The sequence below is a fragment of the Trichechus manatus genome, unplaced genomic scaffold (genome assembly GCF_000243295.1).
Source record: "Trichechus manatus latirostris isolate Lorelei unplaced genomic scaffold, TriManLat1.0 scaffold00001, whole genome shotgun sequence".
NCBI lineage: Eukaryota > Metazoa > Chordata > Mammalia > Sirenia > Trichechidae > Trichechus > Trichechus manatus.
Genome location: NW_004443937.1, coordinates 38657856 through 38675565, shown reverse-complemented (window position 1 = coordinate 38675565; position 17710 = coordinate 38657856).

Genomic DNA, 17710 nt, shown 5'->3' with positions numbered 1-17710 from the left:
ACAGCTCTGGAGGTCAGAAGTTCCAAGAACCAAGTGTCAGCAGGACTGTGTTCCTTCGAATGCTCTAGGGGAGAATCCGTTCCTTGTTTCTTCCAGCTTCAGGTGATTCCAGTTGCTCCCCGGCCTGTGGCTGCACCACTCAATCTCTGCCTCCATGGTGACACAACCTCCTCCTCTGATGTCCCAATAATCCCCCTGCCTTACTCTTATAAAAATACATGTGATGGCATTTAGGGCCCACCTGATAATCCAGGGTAACTCCTCATCTCAAGATCTCAATTTAATCACATTTTTGCCATATAAGGTAATATTCATAGGTTCCAGGGAATACGAGTCCCCGGGTGGTACAACTGGGTAAGTGCTCAGCTAATAACAAAAAGGTTGGTGGTTTGAATCCACCCAGAGTCACCTTAGAAGACTTAGCTGTCTGCTTCCGAAAGGTCATAGTCATGAAAATATTTACTAAGTGGCTACAATGACTCAGAAACTGTTTCAGCTAAAAGGGATAAACCAAAAACCCATTGTCATAGAGTTGATTCTGACTCATAACGACCCTATGAGACAGAGTAGAACTGCCCCATAGGGCTTCCAAGGAGTGGCTGGTGGATTCCAGCCGCCAACCTTTTGGTTAGCAGCTGAACTCTTAACCACTGCACCACCAAAGAGGTATATAAAACAAATTTCCTTTCCTCATAGAGCTTGCTTTTTGGTGGTGGAGACAGAAATAAACAAGTAAGCTCATTGGGGAAATGTTGGAAAAGTCCATTCCCTTGCTGTATTCATCCTTTACTTTGGTTCCTTTTCCTGGTATAACGTACCCCCTAAGGTCTTTACAACCTGGACTCTGCCGCTGCAAGGTCTGCTGCCAAGACAACTCACGGGTATTGGAGAGCTGCCATCCTGGCCCCCAGAGGCAGGTCTGCGGTAATTTCCATACAGGATAACAAGTGCCCACTTCCATGCGGCCTTTCATGATGATGATGACGACGACGATACTATTAGAAGAAATTACTATTTGTAGAGTCCTCCCTAAATGCCAGGCAATACGCATGTTATTTTATACACATCACCTTATTTAAATCCCCACACGAACCTATGAGCTACATACTGTTACCATTCCCACTTTAGAAATGAAAATTAGAATCAGAGAAGTTATGAAATTTATGCCAAGATGCTGCTCCTGAGGGGCTGATCTGGGATTTGAACCCAGGTCTATCTGATTCCAGAACCACTGGTCTCAATCCCACACTCTACCCCCTGCTCTCTGGATTGCCAAAGGTCTTTGATGAGCATTTGTGACCCTCGGCTGTGGCTGCAAGGACAGCTGGGGTGACATAGCCTAGGCTGCTCTGCCTGTGCCTGGCTGATGGCCGTGGGACAAGACTCCAAGCTCTGAGCTTGGTATTACAGTACCTGGCTGAATGACCACTGACTTCGCTTGCATGGGGGCGGGGGGTTGCCTGTGCTTTCTCAGATTGTCCGCAAGAATGAGAACCTGCTGTCAAGGCTATAGTTTCAAGGGAGAGAGAGAGGAAATGGTTCTACAGCTTACTGGCTGTAAGTCCTTGGGCAAGTCATTTAGCCTCTCTGAGCCTCATGTTCCTCCTCTGCAAAAGGGCACTAAAAATAGAACCTACATTATAGGTGGTTGGGGAGGATGAGCGGAGATAATGCAGGAAAGCACTTGGCACAATGCCTGACAGGTAAAGAGAACCAACAATGCCAAGAAGGAATAACAGAAAGCAAGAGGGAAAGAGGAAAGGAAATAGACTTCAGATCCAGGCTAATTATCATCTGACCATCTCTCTGGACCTTGGTGTCCCCATTTGTCAAATGTGAGGACTGCTGAAAACACTGACCTCTGAAGTCCTTCAAGTCCCACCCCCTAGAAGTCTTTGGATCTTGTAGCAACTCCAAGCATCTGCCATTAAATGAGCAGAGAAGTGTCCCTTCCTCACTGTCATTACCAAGTCTGAGTTTCAGAATTATTAACTCCAGAATGGCTTTTCCTAGATAAAAAGAAACTCCATGAAATCAAATGATTTCGAAAGAGAGATGATTGAAAGCATGGCTTTCCTTGAAAGGCTGATGGGAAGCTATGCCAAGAGCCTGGGACACACAACTGCAGCCCTGCCTGCAGGCTGATCCTCAGAGGGGTTGGCAACAGTCCCTAGGAGTCGTGGGTCTGTTACTCATAGACCGCACCAGCTGCCTTTCCCAGGTGGATCCCCGCCACTGGTCTGCTCAGATCCTGACTTTCATCACCAGAGGAAAAGGGCTTACTCATGAATGCCAAGCCTGGCTCCATTTCTTATTTTGGATTGATCAGAAAAATTCCACCGCTGCAGTGATGCAGGCTGGCTGCAGAGTTAGAAGGAATGAACCCTCTGTGCCCACTCAGGGATGCTTGCTGGCTGGCCCAGTGAGCACCTTCTGTTCTGAATTACAAAGTATTTAAAAGGAGGACCAAAAGACTTACATACCTGGAAACAGAAAAGCAGAGGTTTCAGCTTGTCCTCAATGTACACCCCGTTTCCATTTTCTTCTGAGCCCAGACACAGACATTTAAGTATTTTTTTGAGACCTCCTAAAAATGCTCACATATTGCTTGTTCTGATGGGCCAATTTGTCCATTTTGGTTCAACTGATACCCAGGCTGAGATCAATCTGAATGCTGTATCCCTGCCCTCAAGCGGCTTTCTGGCTCATGGGGAAGACAGGCACATACAGTGAGGAGGAGGACGGTAAAGAAACAGCAGTGAAGGCATACTGATTACCTAGTGGGTGCTGTCGGCTCTCTACAAGGATTGACTCCTTACTCAGCCCTATGGAATAGGCACCCTGTTGATGTTGCTGTTAGCTGCTGTCGAGTCAGCTCCAACTCATGGTGACCTTATGTGTAACAGATCAAAACCTTGCCTGGCCCTGTGCTATCTGCATGATCATTGTTATGTTTGAGTCCACTGCTGTTGCACCCTAGCATCTCCATATTCAACTGGGGCAACTGAGGTCTGTCTGGCCAAGATCACACAACCGGCACGTGGTAAACCTGAGACTCAAATGCAGAACAGTGAGGGTAGGAGAAAGAAGCACAAAACAGTGAGGGTAGGAGAGAATATAAGATCACAAACTTTTCCAAAGGGCAGTTTCCCAACTGCATGAAGCGGCTAGCAAATGTTGAAAGTCTTCAACCGAACAATTCCTTCCAATTTGGGAATGTGACCCAAGGTAATAATCTGACAAGGGTTATCAAGGCTGAGGGTGCTGATTGTGATGATATTTTTATTTGTGAGCCAGGGTACACACCCTCAACATTAGTTAATAGGGGGTACTATGCCATCTTTACGAATGATAAGAATGTGTATTTATGCACCTGAAGTTTCTGAGGTATTAAGTGTTACGGGTTGAGTTGTGTCCCCTAAAAAGGTATGCTGAAGTCCTAACCCCCAGTTCCTGCCAATGTGACCTTATTTGGAAATGGGGTCATTGAAGATGTACTCAGTTAACATGAGGTCATACTGGAGTAGGGTGGGCCCTAATATGACTGGTATCCTTCCAGAAGGAAATGGGACACAGACACACACACAAACACACAGGGATGACGGCCATGGGAAGATGGAGGCAGTGGTAGGAGTGATGTTGCCACAGTCCAAGGGATGCCTGGGACCACCAGAAGCTGGAAGAGGCAAGGAAAGACTCTCCCCTAGAGCCTTTGGAAAAAGCACGTCCCTGCCGAAACCTTGAATTCAGACATGTAGCCTCCAGAACTGTGAGAGTGTGAGTTCTATTGTTTTAAGCCACCTTGTCTATGTTCTTTTGTCACAGCAGCCCTAGGAAACTAATACATTAAATAAGGGGAAAACAAATAGGCCGCTGAACTACGCGTATCATGTGGTCCAATTTTATTGGAAAAAATATAAAGACGTTCATATATCTATACAGAGCAAGCCTGGAAGGTTATATGCTGATTATTTTCTCCCCCACCCCCCTTTTTTTTTGGGCGGGGAGCTATCATTACTTTCTATTTATTTATAGGAAATGAGCTTACTTACATTTTTTATATTAGAAAGGAGAGCGAAGCAGGTATAGGTGTGTGGGTCTCTGCAAGTGCTTAGGTATATCTAGGAAGGCAATATAGACTGGTGGTCTTTGGAATCATACAAGCCTAGGTGTGAACTTCACTTCCACCATGTGCTAGTTCTGTAGCCACGGACAAGTAATTTGGCCTCTTTGAATCTGTTTCCTTGTGTGGAAATAGAGGATGCTGAGGAGCTGTGCCATGGAGTTGTAAAGCTTACAGTATGGGCCAGGCACAAGGCCTGAACTTAATAAGTGGAGCAGGGAAGACTGACCTTATTTTAGTTCTTCATATATTCATATACTCCTGCCTGCCCCAGAAACTTTCCGCTGGCCTCAGATGTTCTTCCCTTTCCGCTTTGCTTAACACGTATGGGTTGCTATGATTTGGAATGGACTCAATGGCAACTTTTTTTTTTTTTTTTCGTAACTACATATGAGAGCCCTGGTGGTACAATGGTTAACCACTCGGCTGCTAACCAAAAGGTTGATGGTTCAAACCTACCCAGCAACTCGGCAGGAGAAAGACCTAGTAATCCGCTCCTATAAAGGTTACAGTCTAGGAAACCCTGTGCGGCAGTTCTACTCTGTCATATGGGATCACTACAAGTCAGGATCAACTCAGTGGCTCCACCACAACAGTAATATTGCAGCTCAATCCTATGTGCCCCTGAGAAGATGTTCCTGACCCCTTGACTGGGTTAACACCCTCTCCTCCTATACTGTTGCTGGTTTTAGTTGCCATTAAGTAGATTCCAATTTGTGGCAACTCCATGTGTGCAGAGTAGAATTATTCCACAGGGTTTTCAAGGCTGTGACCTTTTGGAAGCAGACTGCCAGGCCTACACTTCTCCTACATTAAAAAACAAACAGAGAAAAAAACTAATCCCATTGCTGTTGAGTCAATTCTGACTCATAGCAACCCTACAGGACAGAGTAGAACTGTCTCATAGAGTGTCCAAGGAGCGGCTGGTGGATTCAAATTGCCAACCTTTTGGTCAGCAACCAAGCTTTTAACCACTATGTCACCTGGGCTCCTGTCCTACATTATACACCCATAATTAAGTGGACTTGCCTTCCTATTAAAGGTATTCTATCATGCAATCTCTGGTGTCATTTCTATCATCAAGGCCATATTTTCCAACTACTGATCCTTCTTCTTTTTTTCCAACTTTTGCATTCCAATCACCAGTAATTATCAATGCATCTTGATTGCATGTTTGATCAATTTCAGAGTGCAGATGTTGGTAAAAATCCTCAATTTCTTCACCTTTGGCATCAGTGGTTGGTATGTAAATAGTCGTATTACCTGGTCTTCCTTGTATGCATATGGATATTATCCTATCAATAAGAGTGTACTCCAGGACAGATCTTGAAATGTTCTTTTTGACAACGAATGTGATGCCGTTTCTCTTCAATTTGTCATTCCCGTCATAGTAGACCATGACTGTCTGATTCAAAATGGCCCATACCAGTCCATTTCAACTTACTAATGCCTAGGATATCTATCTGCAAGCATTCCATTTCACTTTTGATAACTTTCAATTTTCCTAGAGTCATACTTCATACAATCTACGTTTTAATTATTAATGGATGTTTGCAGCTGTTATTTTTTTCTCATTTTTAGTGGTGCCACATCAGCAAATGAAGGTCCTGAAAGCTTTACTCCAACCATGTCATTAAGGTCAACTCTACTTTGAGGAGGCAGCACTTCCCGAGTCGTATTTTGAGTGCCTTCCAACCTGAGCGGCTCATTTTCTGGCACTATATCATGACAGCATATCCTAACAACATAAATAGTGACTACTACATTTCACACAAGTAACGTGAGCCTTCTATGTTTGTTTGCCAACTCTCCCCCCATGAGGTATTTTTATAAGTGTCCTATGCCTTGTTTTTTTTTTTTTACATTTTACTGTAAAAAAAATGTGTTTACCGTATTTATGAAAAATACCTTATAGGGGGAGGGTGCAGCTGGCAAATACACTTAAAAAGCACACGTTATTTGCATAAAAATACGGTATACACATGGACCTCACTGGATAGAATACACAGGAATCAGATCAACTACATCTATGGAGATGATGGAGAGCTGCAATAGTGAAGGATTCTATGGGCAAAGTATTGAGTGACACAGGAAGCATCAAAAGAAGATGGAAGGAGCACCCAAAGTCACTGTACCAAAAAGAATTGGACAATGTTCAATCATTTCAGGAGGTAGCATATGATCAGGAACCAGTGGTACTGAAGGGAAATTCAAGCTGCACTGAAGGCATTGGCAAAAACGAGGCTCCAGGAATTGAAGGAATACCAACTGAGATGTTTCAACAAACAGATACAAAGCTGGAAGCACTCACTCGTCTATGCCAAGAAATTTGGAAGATAGCTACCTGGCCAACTGATCAGAAGAGATCCATATTTGTGTCTATTCCAAAGAAAGGTGATCCAGCAGAATGTAGAAATTATTTGAATGATATCACTGATATCACATGCAAATGAAATCTTGCTGAAGATAATTCAAAAACAGTTGCAGCAATACATCAACAAAGAACCGCCAGAAATTCAAGCCAGATTCACAAGAGAACATGAAACAAGGGATATCATGGTCAATGTCAGACGGATCCTGGCTGAAAGCAAAGAACACCAGAAAGATGTTTACCTGTGTTTTGTTGACCACGCAAAGGCATTTGACTGTGTGGATCATAACAAATTATGGATAACACTGCGAAGAATGGGAATCCCAGAACACTTAATTGTGCTCATGAAGAACCTGTACATACATCAAGAGGCAGTCGTTCGAACAGAACAAGGGGATACTGCCTGGTTTAAAATCAGGAAAGGGGTGCATTGGTTGCATCATTTTGCATACTTATTCAATCTGTATGCTGAGAAAGTATTTGAGAAGCTAGACTATATGAAGAAGAACGGGGCATCAGGATTGGAGGAAGACTCATTAACAACTTGCAATGTGCAGATGACACAAGCTTGCTTGCTGAAAGCAAAGAGGACTTGAAGCACTTACTGACTGTCTTAGGCTGGGTTCTCTAGAGGCGCAAAACCAGTGAAGTGTATATACATAAATATATAGAGAGATAATTAACTCAAGGAAACGGTTCATGCTGTTTTGGCGGCTGGCAAGTCCCATACCCAAGGTCAGACATCAGGCTGGAGGCTTCTCCTGACTCACATGGTTATAGGGGCTGCAGAACCCAAAATTGGCAGGTCAGGCGGAAGGCTCATGTCTCAACAACCGGAGGTCAGAGGATGATGAGCTGGATGCAGGATCCAAAGAGAGCTTTTCGAGAACATCCACATATACTGCATGCAGGCCACACCCCAAGGAAACTGATTGGCTGCTTACGTCAAATCACAAAATGGAGTATGATTACATAATCTCCGTCAAACCACTGAGAATCATGGCCTAGTCAAGTTGACACATAACCTTAACCATCACACGGATGAAGATCAAAGACCACAGCCTTCAGTATGGATTACACCTCAACATAAAGAAAACAAAAATCCTCTCAACTGGAGCAATAAGTAACATCATGATAAACGGAGAAAAGATTGAAGTTGTCAAGGATTTCATTTTACTTGGATCTACTATCCATGCCTGTCATGGTTTGAATTATGTCCCCCAAAAAACGTGTGTATCAATTTGGCCGGGCCATGATTCCTGGTATTGTGCGGTTTTCCTATATGTTGTAAACCTGCCTCTATGATGTTAATGAGGGAGGATGGGTGGCAGTAGTGTTAGTAAGGCAGGACTCAGTCTACAAGATTGGACTGTATCCTGAGACAATGTCTTGAGATATAAAAGACAAAAGTGAGCAGAGAGACAGGGGGACCTCATACCATCAAGAAAACAGTGCTGGGAGCAGAGCGCGTCCTTTGGACTGGGGTCCCTGCGCCGAGAAGCTCCTAGTCTGGGGGAACACTGAAGAGAAGAAAGCCGACAGAAAGAAAAAGCCTGTTCCTGGAGCTGACGTCCTGAATTTGGACCTTCAGCCTACTTTGACTATGAGGAAATAAACTTCTCTTCATTAAAACCATCCATTTGTGGTATTTCTGTTGTAGCAGCACTAGATGACTAAGACAATGGCCATGGAAGCAAGCAGTCAAGAAATCAAATGACATATTGCGCTGGGCAAATCTGCTGCAAAAAAAACTCTCTAAAGTGTTAAAAGGCAAAGATGTCATTTTGAGAACTAAGGTGTGTCTGACCCAAGTAATAGTATTTTCAATCGCCTTATATGCATGTGAAAGCTGGACAATGTATAAGGAAGACCGAAGAAGAATTGAGCCTTTGAATTATGATGCTGGAAAAAATATTGACTACACCATGGACCGCCAGAATGAACAGATCTGTCTTGGAAGAAGTACAGCCAGAACGCTCCTTAGAAGCAAGGATGGCAAGACTTCGTCTCACGTTCTTTGGACAAGTTATCAGGAGGGATCAGTCACTGGAGGAGGACATCATGTTTGGTAGCCGGTCAGCAAAAAACAGGAAGACCCTCAATGAGATGGACTGACACAGTGGCTGCAACAATGGGTTCAAACACAGCAACAATTGTGAGGATGGCGCAGGACCGAGCAGTGTCTCATTCTGCTGTACGCAGGGTTGCTGTGACTGGGAACCAACTCGACGGCACCTAACAACCACACCCTTCCTGTTAGTTAAGAGTGCAGGCCCCTCTCTTGCCTCTGTCTCCCACCCCCCGCACACTGTCTGGCACATAGCAGATACTCAGAAAACATTTTTACAGTGAGTGGCTGTATGAATGAATGAAAACCCCAGAAAATTAAAGGTGATCCCAATTGCTGAAATGAGGGTCTGGCATCTGCCAGGGCAGCCGACCCCGCTTCACGCTGGTCTTCCGGCCAGCCTCGGAGTCCGTCCCACCACCCCAGCCTTCTGCACTGCCAGCCCTGGCTTCTGCTCGGGCCTTCAATCTTCCAAGTGGGGCCTGCAGTGAAACAGGAGGGGAGAAACGACCAGCCCGGCTAGAGTTTAAAGAAGCGCTCACCTGAAATTGCACAATTCATCGCACGGGCTCAGCAGGAATGCGGCATTTGGAGAAATTACACCTCTGAGCTGCCAGGATGTATCCAAACAGCCAAGAACAGAAGTTGGCCCGACTGGGACACATCCATAGAACAGCAAATATGCACAGTGAGCTCGCCTGCAAAGCGTTTTCATTTCTCAGGGGACTGGCCAAGAATTTCTGCCTGTCTGTGGGTTCCTTTTTCTTTTTAGTTCTGGGGAATTCCTACCTAATTGTTTCCCAAACCAGCACCAGACTCGGCGGGGAGGAAGGAGAGGGGCTGTATGTGTAAATGATGGCCAGAGCTGTGGGCTATGACAGCCCAAAAAGTAGCCAGCTGGGTTTGGGGGAGTAGAAGGTGCTAAGAGCAGAGCTCTGGAATTTGCATGCCAGGCTTCAAATCCCAGCTCAGCTACATAACCGGACCTTTCTGTGCCTCAGTATACTCTTCTCTAAAATAGGGATGATAATAGTATCCTTCTTCACAATACTGGTTTGAAGATTTAAAAAGTTACCATGCACAGGTGAGTGGTTCTAAGCACATACAAGCACTTAGACAAGCACCTGGCATGCAGTAAGTGCACAATAAATATCAGCTTCTCTCATTATTTAGGTCAGAATTGGCAGAACATTGATGGAACAGTGATTCCCGGATGTTGAAATTCAACCTCAAAATTTAAAAGCCCCTCCCCCCTTATTTTGTAGTTTTTATTTTGCATATTAAGGGCATTAAAATTATCAACTATATCATCTTATTCTATAAAATAAAGGACATTTTAAAACCTTAAATGTAGGATGGACATTAAACTAAAAAAAGAAATGTTCAGGTTAAGCTTTGGGAGAAAATAGAAACAAACAGTAAATGCAGGGCAGCCATATTGAATTATGACCTACAAAAATCAGGAGGACTGGAAACTTCCACCTTGTCAGTTCTCCCTCGCCAGTGTTCCTCGCTCCCACAGTCCCCCCCAACCCATCCCCGCAGGGGTCACACCGCAATGTGACTGCCTCTTTGGTTCTCTGCCTCACTCCCCACCCCCACCGGCACCTCGATTCCTAACCAGCGTAGACTCCTTGTGGGCAGGGACTGTGCTCTAGTCTAGCTGTATCTCAGCATCTTGTACAAATAAAAATGAAAAACCAAACCCACAGCCATCGAGTCAATTCTGACTCGTAGTGACCCTGTAAGTCCGAGCAGAACTGCCCCATAGAGTTTCCTAGGCTGTAATCTTTATGGAAGCAGACTGCCACATCTTCCTCCAGAGGAGCAGATTTCGATCCTTGACCTTTTGGTTAGCAGCCAAGAGCTTAACTGTTGAGCCACCAGGGCCCCTCTTGTACACAACAGGTGCTCAAAATACTTGTGGAGTGCATGAATGACAGTCCTCATTTCCAGCTAGAAACCCGCGCAGGGCACACTGTGCGTGGGTAAGCTCTCCTGCAGTCCTGTGTGCGTTCTCTCCTCCCATGGGGCTCTTCCTCACACCACCATGCCTCTCATCTTAAATCCATTCTGGTCTGGTCCAGCACCTCTGCACAGGGGGCTCTCTTGACCACCCTGCATACGTAGCCCCCTCCTCCCACCTTGGGCAGTTTCCCTGTATCCCACACACATCAGACCCTACAGACATTTGTACATTTATTTGATTTCTTGTTTATTCTCACTCTCCCCCGAATGTAAGCTCTGAGAGGCAGGGATTTAGTCTGACTTCCTCTCTTTCATTCCCAGACTGCCCCTGACAATCATGCCAATAAGGGCAGATGGCCCAGCAGGTCACACCAGGCTGGTCTGAGCGACCCTCACTGGGGAAGATTTGTGGACAGGGGAGCAGTAGGAGGTGTGTGGCTCCTCATTGCCCATGCATTCTGAGACACGGCAAGGTCAGAGGCAGGTTCCAGGAGGAGGACCCTGATATTCAGGCTGTGTGGCTGTTTTAGCTGCAGAGACAGGCAAGCACCAGCCCTCCTCTGGCGTGATCAGGGGCCAGGATGCAGTAGAAATATTGCATAGCAGAAGCCTGGCTCCAGCCGTATCGTACCAGCTCAGTGTTCATGGCTGGGGAGCCCATCCCTCCCCTAATCTGGAGGCTGAGCTCCAAGCTTTCTAGCTGCAGCTCTATAATGAGGAAAGCCTGGGATATAATTTGCCATTTCAGAGTTCTTAGTGGCAGAAGAATCTGCCTATTACCTGACATAATGGGGTGGTGGTGGCAGTCAGGGGTGGGATACAAGATTTGGGACTGACCAGGATTAACTGCCTAAAGCACTAGGTAGCCACCACTTTCAACAGCATATTGAAGGGCCTCTTCTCCTGAGAGGCCAGTCTGTGGAATTAGGTCCTAGACAAATTAACACTTACCTATCACTGGCATATAATAACCCATTGCCATTGAGTTGATTCCAACTCATAGCAACCTATAGGACAGAGTAGAACTGCCCCATAGGGTTTCCTAGGCTATAATCTTTATGGAAGCAGACTGCACATCTTTCTCCTATGGAGCCAATGGGTGAGTTCAAACCACCTACCTTTCAGTTAGCAGCCAAGTGCTTAAACACTGTGCCACCAGGGCTCCTTAAGTACTCAATAAATATGTTAAATGGAAGATATCACGTAAGCCAGATTTTTGCCTTTTCTTTAAAAAAAAAAAAAAAAAAGGAAAATCAGATAAAGACCCTGGGCCTAACATTGGCCTGGGAACACCAGCTGACCCCCACCCCACCCAGGCCCTGGGGGAAGGGGCCCTGCACCCTTCACTTGTTTACTTCTGCCTGGTCCCTGAGATGTTTGTCTTCACTGCACCCTTACACTTCTTTGATGGTGTCATCATTTCACGAGGGCAGCGGCCATCTTACTTAAGGTCTGTGTGTCTACAGCCTTCCAGCTAAATGGGAAGGAAAGACAGCAAGCATGACACATTGCTGTTCTTGAAACATGTACATACAGTCATATCAATGGACGCAAGGGCTTAGGAACCCTGGAATGTGGTTTTTGAAACCTGGCATCAACCCCCCCAAAAAAATCGGGATTGTTTTTAAGAGCATGTTGAGATGATGTCAGTCCCATAGGGTTTGGCAGGGGGACTCGGAAGGAGATTAACTCGCATTCCTTGAGAGACATGGCAATTGTACTAGAGAACCGCCGAGTGACAGACCAAGTCAGATGGAATAATTGACAACCTGTCACAGCCAAAAAAGAGCGGCTGTTAATAGGAACGGACCTTCTTAATGGGAAGGGGTCATGCAAAGAGTGGGGTGGTTGACAGAAAGCACATGGGGAGCAGCCCAAACATTTCTGTGAGACGCGTGGATAGGGTTGTTTGGGAACTCTTTGGACACCTGAATCTGGGACACTGTAGCATTTCTGAGCTGTAGTAGGGACATGGAGCTCATCTTGTATAACTTCCCCATTCTAAATATTTGGAAACCAAGGTTTAGAGAGGAGAGCTGCCATCCGATCAGAGGACAGTTCTCAGCACCATTTCCAGGGTGAAAATCAACGCTTATAGGCAAGCACATGTGAGTAACTTGGGGCCTTGTTAAAATATAGATCCTGACTCAGCAGAACCAGGGTGGGGCCTGAGATTCTGCATTTCTGACAAGCTCGCTAGTGATGCCAAGGCTGCTGGACCCAGGACCGCACTTCATCAAAGGCAAAGTGGAAATTCAGATCAAACAGGGAATTTGGAGGTAATGGTAAGGCTAACCCTGCTTGAGCAAGTCCTTGGGAAACTGAGGAAAGGACCCTGATTCTGGAATGATGAAGCTTTAATTAAAAAAAAAAAAAAAATCCCCCTTCAATCGCATTTTAAATGATCCAGCAAAGGATTTCAAAGGTCATCATTCTGGCACAGATGTTTCCCGTAAAATCATGGGCTGTATTTCCTAATGACCCTACTTAGAAATTCTTTCTCAAAAGAAGGATTCCAGGGGAACAGGCCAGCACAAGGGGAATGAAAATGACTTTGCTTCTGGTGACTTTCTTCTTATTCTGTACCATGTGGTCTTGAGAGTCCAAACCTAGTCCCCCTATGAGGGCTCAGGCAAAAAGCCAGGAGCTTTCCGCCAATTTTCCCCAGAAGCAAAGCCAACAGTCCTTTGGGAGAACCTTGCTCCCTGGGTAGGGAACACAGCTGTGGGGTGGCTCATCCAGCCAGCTGGGGATCAGACTCTTCACAGCTTAAAAATTTGATCCCAAATTTAATATCTGGTTCTCAACCTCTGTCATACTAGGAAGAAACAGAACTGTTAGGGAGAGAGAGAGCAGTATGTCTGCTCACACACACACACTGAAAACCTGGCCCCTGCTCATTTCAGTTACCTTCACTGTTGGCACTGTCTCTGGTTTACCTGTCTGGAGCCATGGGAGCATCCTGCCGGCTTGGCACCAGAACGACAGGTAAGAAGTAATTTATCTAGGGCAGGATTTCTCAAGCTTGGCACTCTTGACATTTTGGGTAAATAATTCCTTGTTGTAGGGGGCAGGGTGTTTAGTGGCATCCCTCACCTCTACCCACCAGATGCCAGTAGTGCTCCCCACCCTCCAAGTCATGACAATCAGAGGTAGCTCCAGACATAGCCGAATGCCCCTAGAGCACAAAATCACAACAGGCTGAGAACCGCTGCTCTGCGTTGGACCAGGAGTCTAGTCCCAGCTCTCACACTTACTGGCTGTGAGCACTTGAGCACATGACTTAACTTCTTGGGCATCAGTTTCCCATCTGCAAAAAGGAGGTAACAATATAATGTCAGTAACGACCATGTTGTGCCCCAACAAGGTCACGGGGAGGCTGAACGAGTTACTGCCTGTATAGCTCTTAGAACAAGGCCCGGCATGGGTGAAGGGCTGAAGAAGCATCTGCTGTGATGTTACCTGCTTGGACCCCCTTCCTGTCATTGTCGCTGCTCCTGATGCTGACCCATCATTCAAACTGCAAACATGGTGGGGCCGGCGTGCAGAACTGTACAAATCTGGGCATGTAAGTACCTTTGTTCTCTCTCTTTATTACCTGAGAGCAAGGAAAGTGAACAGCATGGGGAATGTCTTCCTGTCTCAAAAGAGACAGGAAGAAAGAAAGTAGGGAAGAGTGTGAACTGAATCCCCAAAGAGTCCATACATATGAGAGGTTCTTTTTATGCCTAAAAAATTTATATTTAGTTTCTCTTAGAAAGGTGGACTGATCAACCCTCTCATACAAGCTGAAGCTGCACAAGCTCCTTCCACCCCCTCAACTCCTCTTCTCCCTCACTCTTCCTCCCTCCCTCTCTACTGCTCTCTCTCTCTCTTCCTCACGCTCACACAGACACACACACACTCTTAGGAAAAGCAGGAAGAGGAGGGGATTCAGATGTTTATTTTGCTTTAGAAAATCTGCCACTGATCTAAGAAGCCAAATACCTTTGTCTGTCGGCTTTAGAAACCAACATGGGGAAAGTCACCCTAAACTATGTGTTTGTTTTTCATGAATTCTTCTTTATTCTGCTTTTGGAGTCAGTCAGGGACAGCAAACGTGTGCCTTTGGTTTGCAGAGCAGCTTTGCGGCTACGACACTGTCCTGGTGCCAGCAGCAACTCCCTCATCTCTCAACCTGAAGGAGTAACACAGCTGGTGCCTGTGTGTTCCCAGGAGGAGCCTGAATTCTAGGTCCTTCCACAGATCCCACCAGGCAGGGGGTCAGGACCGGCTGAGTGCACTATGCAGCTCCGTGCAGGGGCCCGGGGTAAAGAACGAGATTGCAAACACCACCCTGGCAGCATTTCCATCAGAGAAAGACCGAAGGCCCGGGAGATCTCAAGGGAGCCTGGGAAAATCAACACGATGCCTGGGCATATTTTCTAGATAGGCAGGATAAAACGAAAACAAGTTTAAGGAAGATAATGATCTGAGAAACAATATCAGCACAATAAAAAAGAGATTGCCAAGCTGCAATTGCAGGTTGGAGGTTAGACAAATTCTTACACATAACAAACAAGCAATTTAAATGACTCCTGGACATTCTCTGAAGCATCGTTTGAAATACCACCTTGAATTTATTTTGCAGCAGTTACCATGCCAACAGAAAGACTATATTCCAAAGGCTAAATGGCACTCCACCCCCAAGCTGCCTTGCACCTGATGATTCAACCATGCCGGGGTCCTCACTGCTCCCCAGGCCCGCCATGCCCCCCTCAACCTCCTAACACTCTCCAAGGTTATCTCTGTGGCGAGGTCTTGCATACACCGAATCCCACCCTCTCCTTCGCACCCAAAGCACTCTATGCACACCTGTTGTGAGGCTGCATCCTAACTATCAGGCTGGACGACGAACCCCCTCATCCCTGACATGGCAGGAGTGCGTCTGATCCATCCTCCAGACTAGCCCCGCGCCTGAAATACAGGAGGTGCTGTGAAAAGCTGGAGTGGGAAACGCCAAAAAAAATGCCTCAGAAATCACAGTGTGGTTTTCAGGTAAAAAAATAAAAAATAAAAAAGGCCATACATAAAGCATCTGAGAAAATGCCTCCCACCAGAGCAGGTACGTACTAAACACAAACATTTGGTGAATGGATGGAGCCCTGGTGGCACAGTGATTAAGAGCTCAGCTGCTAACCCAAAGGCCAGCAGTGTGACTCCACCAGCCGCTCCTTGGAAATCCTATGGGGCAGTTCTACTCTTTCCTACAGGGTGGCTGTGAGTTGGAATCCACTCCACAGCAATGGGTTTTGGTGAATGGATGAATAAATAAATGAGTGAGTGCCAGATGAATCAGATTTTTACAATAATTCTCTCTTTACTCATGTGTAAACTTTCCCTATTGAAGACTGGCCATCATTTCACAACAGAGTCAGTCACACAAATCATACTTACTACCGAGTGTCAGCCACAGGCCAGGTCCTGCGCAAAGCTCTTCACTCACATTCTTTCTAATTGTCACAACACCCGACAAGGTTGGAGCTATTTGCAATTAAATAAACTGAGGCTCAGGAAGGGAAAACAGCAACCCCCCCAAACTACATGAAGACAGGAAGTGGCAGAGGTGGGGTTTGAATCCAGGCCTATGTGACCTCCAGGACCTTTCCCAGACCCCAGCACAGAGGCAAGTCCCCAGACAGACCCAAGCTTGAATCCTCCGCTTGCCTCCCACCATCTTGATAATGCTGCACGTACAGCGTAAGCTCTCTCAACCTCAGGATCTTCATATGTAAAATGACCACCTCCCACCTGGTGGTGTTGATGGGGTGAATGAATGACATCCTGCTCACAAACACTTACTCTGAGTCCAGCTCGGAGCAGACAGTTGGTGAGTCAGAAAACAATGATTATTGTTAGTATTAGTAGTACTTGCACAAAACCAAACTTATTTTCCAGTTTTATAATGTAGATTGTAGACTAGTAAATGACAAGGGGCGGGGCGGGGGGAGGGGGGCGCCCTGGTGGCGCAGTGGTTAAGTGCTCGGCCACTAACCAAAAGGTCAGCAGGTCAAACCCAACAGCCACTTCTTGGAAACCCTATGCGTCAGTTCTCCTCTGTCCTATAGAGTCAATGGCGCCGAACGGCAACAACCAGGGGCAAGGCCCAGCTCTATATTTACAGGATTCCAAACACTGGGTCCATACATGCGCACATTTAGACAGTAGAATATCCTAGTCACAGATGTCCCTTCCTCTCTTTTACGCCCTCTCAGGAGAAAAAAGAATAAATTCTATTATATGTATTCATGCTTAAACATTTACGTATATCAATATCAGTACATGTATATGTGTATGTGTATGAGTATACATATGCATATATGTATTTGTTTATATTTGGTTTATTTACATTGTTCTTCAGGTTTTAGAATCTTTATTCTACCATTATCGGCCAACAGAGCATCTTTCTTCTATCTTTAGCAGACCTCATTTCTCTCTCGCTTCATCTGAGCTTCTGTTTGCATCACAGATGCAGATCAACATTATTTCCGTCGTTCTCTCTTAATTAGTGGCCTAGTTTGAAAGCACTAGGCGAGGAAAGTATCTTGTTAAGTGGAGACAGGGAGAATGATGAAACACAAGGAAAGAATCTGATTCCTTGAACCATCTCCTTGTTCCTGCCAGCTGGGAGTGAGGTGTGTGTGGTCAGGCTTTCCTTGGAATGTTGGGGGTAGGGGCAGGCTTTTAGGACCACTCAATACTGAAAAATTTTTTCCAATGTCTCTCAGATTCCAAGACTCCAAAGTCAAATGCTATTGTCCTGATCCACTTGGGAAATGACAGTGCTCAACAGCCCTTGAAATTTCTCCTTTTGGGCATGCCTCAGGTGGATCAGCTGAGCGAACGCACAGCGGCACAAGATTTTGACATGAGACTCTTCTTAAAGGCTCTGTAACAAAAGAATTGTACCGCCTGTAAGGATCTCCTGGCTGGAGGTGTCGGCTGCTTGATTTCTGCACCGACTTCCAACCCCCTTATGGAGGACTAAGCGGGAGGAGAAGCAAGTGAATTCTCCAAGGGCGATTTAGACATTGAGTATAAGAGACATAAGAAATGAGCATCTCAACCTTGGAGCAAGGGAAGCCAACCTGGAAGCAGCATGTTATGGACTGAACTGTACCCCCCAAAAGTGATGCTGAAG